Source organism: Myotis lucifugus, unplaced genomic scaffold (assembly GCF_000147115.1).
Source record: "Myotis lucifugus unplaced genomic scaffold, Myoluc2.0 scaffold_6141, whole genome shotgun sequence".
Classification (NCBI taxonomy): Eukaryota; Metazoa; Chordata; class Mammalia; order Chiroptera; family Vespertilionidae; genus Myotis; species Myotis lucifugus.
In genome coordinates this window covers 4,960-8,933 of record NW_005877189.1, presented here as the reverse complement: position 1 = coordinate 8,933, position 3,974 = coordinate 4,960, and the positions used below count along the sequence as shown (strand labels likewise).

The 3,974-nt window shown below is 43.0% G+C and overlaps 1 pseudogene; it reads right to left on the bottom strand.

Moving 5' to 3' along the window:
• Positions 1-2,274: 2,274 nt before the first annotated feature.
• Positions 2,275-3,217, bottom strand: LOC102432097 (annotated as a pseudogene).
• Between the last annotated feature and the right edge of the window lie 757 nt (positions 3,218-3,974).

Here is a 3,974-nt window from a genome sequence, read left to right as displayed (position 1 = left end):
TGGCACTGGTCCCGATCACTGGGCGCCATCAGTGGGTGCGAGTGTCGGCTGCCAGCCACAATCGCCCTGAGGGCTTCTCCACCTCCCCCTGCTCCTGAGGGGTGATTGGGGCAGAGCCATTGCTCAAATTCGCTGATGGCACCGGCCCTACTCGCACCTGCTGCTGGCACTGGCCCCAATCGCTCTGAGCCATCAGTGGGTGTGAGCGGGGTTGGCGCCATCAGTGCATGGGAGCGGCAGTGGCAGGAGTGGGGCTGCTAGCAGACAGGGGTCCAGGGCTGTAGAAGGATGGGCCAGGCGGGGCATGAAGGATGGGTCGAGACCCACCCCTGTGCCTACCGCAGCATTGCAGCCCACAGTTCCTTTCAAGGTGCATGAATTTGTGTACTGGGCCCCTAGCATAGTCAATAATATTGTAAAAACTGTGTATGGTGCAACCAGGAGGTTTTTTGAAATATCGAAGGGGGCCATTTGGTAAAGTATTATGATTATCTAACTACTATGCTGTACACCTGAAACTAATACAAAATAATACTCAATCTCAATTGTAATTGAAAAATAAAATTTTAAAAAGAATACTTAAATTATGCCCTGATCCCTCAAAGTAAGAACTTAATAGTTCAGCTGGAGAAATTTGTCTTTAGATATGCCTAGCTTAATCCTATGCCAGTCATAAATTCTCAGAAGCACAGCTGATTTCAGCTGATTTAATGATCGCATTGTCACCTCACTGGTGCCCTGATTTTGGAATGTTACTACAATACACTCCCTTCCTGTGCTATTGTGCCCTACAATACAGACTGCTCAGAAAGTCGAGGGGCACGCATGCCAAATCATACTCTACATGGTTGTAAGTGAGGAGTCTGGCTTCTGGTTAAAAACCTATGAATGCTTTTCAGACCTGACCACAAGCAATTCTGATGGCTTTACATGGCGGTTCTCATGGGAGAAAGCTGCCCGCCCTGCATCAGACTTGCTGCATAGCCACTGCATTGTAGTCTCTGGAGAGAATGCATTCAAGAACTCAGATCCCTGGTGGGACATGCTCTTTCACATATTCACATTCCCAGCCCTGGTGCCTCATTCCTAGGTCTCTTTATCTGCGGTGCCTTCAGGGTCTCAGGGAGGAGCAGAAGACCTTGAAGACACTTTGCCCCACTCTGACTCAGTACTTTTCCATTCCTGAGCCTTCCCTCTTGCCTTCTCCCCAAACACTCCCCTCAGGGTGGGTGCTGCTGAGGCCCTTTGGTCTGGACTCCCTCAACTGTGAGGATGCCATGTTTGTATCAAAACAGAGGGAGTTAGCATTTCCTCTGGTTTTAGACTCTTGCTTATACCATCACAGTAAGGGATGAAAGTCTTAACTCTTTCATTTTTGGCTTGTTTCTTTAATCAGCTATTCTTTTTTTTTCTTTTTTAGAACACACTGAATCAGATGGATTTAATTGACATTTATAGAACATTTCACCCCAACGTGGCAGAATGTACATTCTTCTCAAATGCACATGGATCATTCACAAAGATCAAACACATATCAGGACTCAGAACGAGTCTCTAAAAGTCCAAGAAGATTGAAATCATATCAAGCATGTTTTCAGATCACAGTGGAGTGAAATTAGAAATCAACTACAGTAAAAACATCGAAAAACATTCAAACATATGGAGGCTAAATAGCATGTTATTAAACAATGAATGGGTTACAAGCAAGATCAAGAAAGAAATAAAAAAAAACTTGCTGGAAACAAATGAAAATTAACAGACAACAACTCAAAATCACTTGGACACAGCAAAATCAATCCTAAGAGAGAGTATTGTGAACATTTGCTGAGGAAGACATATGTTAAGAATTTATAGTCAACAACAAAAAAGTCCAGTTTAGCAGAGGTAATCAAGAGAGTGAGAAGTTTGTGTTTTATTCAATATTGACTTGGGAGAATAAATATTTTTAAGGCAGAGTTTTGGTTAAAAAACACATGATAAATTATTGCTTTAATAACCGGAGACACATAGATCAGTTCAAAGTTTTTAAATAATGCTTCTTCAGGATCACCTGCAATAATAAAAAAGGAAGACTTTGCTAACAAGTCACTGAGATCCTGTTTCTGAGTTCAACTATGCACCTCCTCATCATCTCTTTTACTTACTGTATAATTGTTTAGAATGTAATTTCTTTTAAAAACATCAACACTAAAAAAGGAAGTGTGGATTATTACCCCAGTATTAAATTTAATATGTCTACTGAATAAAAGTATGCAAAATTACTAAGTTTTATCATCATACAGAAAAAGAAGTTTTCTTTTTGAAAAACACTTTTCCCAGGGCTCCCTTCATGTCTCTGTTCCTCAGGCTGTAGATGAAGGGATTCAGCATGGGTGTCACCATAGCGTACATCATAGCCATGACCATCTCCTTCAAAGTAGGATTATCAGTTGATGGGCATAAATATAGGCCAATAACTGTACCATAGAACAGTGACACCACAGCCAGGCGGGAGCCACAAGTGGAGAAGGCTTTGTAAATACCTCTAGCAGACGGGACCTTGAGGATGGACAACACAATTCGTGCGTAGGACAGGATGATAAGTAGGAATGGGATAACAAGAATGAGCCCTCCCATGATAAGTATCACCAACTCATTGACTTGAGTGTCAGAGCAGGACAGCTTCAGCAGAGCAGACATGTCACAGAAAAAGTGAGGGATTACATTGCCAGCACAAAAACACAACCTGGCCATGAGCAGAGTGTGTAACAGGGCATCCAAAGTGGTCAGCACCCAGGACAGCGCCACCAGGGAGAGAGGGAGCTTGGGGCTCATGATGGCGGTGTAGTGCAGGGGGAAGCAGATGGCCACATAGCGGTCATAGGCTATGGCCACAAGGAGGAAGCTCTCCAGGTCTCCAAAAAGCATGAAGAAGTACATCTGGGTCAGGCAGCCTATGTAGGAGATGGATGGGACTTGGCTCTGCCTGTTCTGCAGCAACTTGGGCATTGTGACAGAGGAGAAGCAGAGGTCAGAGAAGGACAAGCTACTGAGAAACAAATACATGGGCGTGTGGAGCTGAGAGTCCAGGCGAATCAGGAAAATGATGAGGAGGTTCCCCAGGACGGTGGTAACATACATGACCAGGAACAGGGCAAAGGATAGGTTTTTCCGCTCTGACTCCATGGGCAGGCCCTGGAGGAGGAACTCTGATGGCAGTTTGATTCCTTCCTGTCATATCTGTCTCCAGTATCTGCTGTACTTCGAGTTGAATTTTCATTTAGGTTTTTCTTCATTTCCGTCAAGTCTATACCTTTGTCTTTAGCACATGAAGTTATTGGACTAAACCCGCAGCTTTCGCCGCCTCGGTCAACTGTCACCTCAGTCCTAATCAGCTATTCTTAATGCTTGGCAGCTGAGCTTCTCTCTTTCCCCCAGCTCAGCTGAGCTCCAGACAGTAAGAACTACTAATATTTTGCAACAAATAGAGGAAATTCAGAGATGGCATAAGACTCTTTAAATGTTTAAAGAAAAGTCCCATAGCAGAGAAAAGGGAACTGTCCTCTGTTGCTCCAAAAAGTAGAACTAGCACCAATTGGGAAATAACAGGGAATTATAAATTGAATCATCACCAATAACTATAATTATAATAAACATAGAAATAGTAACATTTCTAGTCTTTACCGCATGCCAGGCATGAGGCACAATGCTAAGAGCTATACAAAAAGTACCTCCCTTTTTTCTCATTGCTAACACTTTTGAAAAATATAAACATAATGTTAGTAGAATTGCTTAATGAGCTTCTTACCAATGGAAATACACAAGTTGAGGCAGACTGACTGCCTATTATGATAGTACAGAAAAAAAGTCTTATATTGCAGGAGAGGAAGAATTAGAAAACTGACTGATCATCAGAATCAGAGATCATCAGATTTCAGAGAGAGAGGAAGGTAGAGGGAAAGAGAGAAACATTCAACATTGATTAGCGGCCTCCT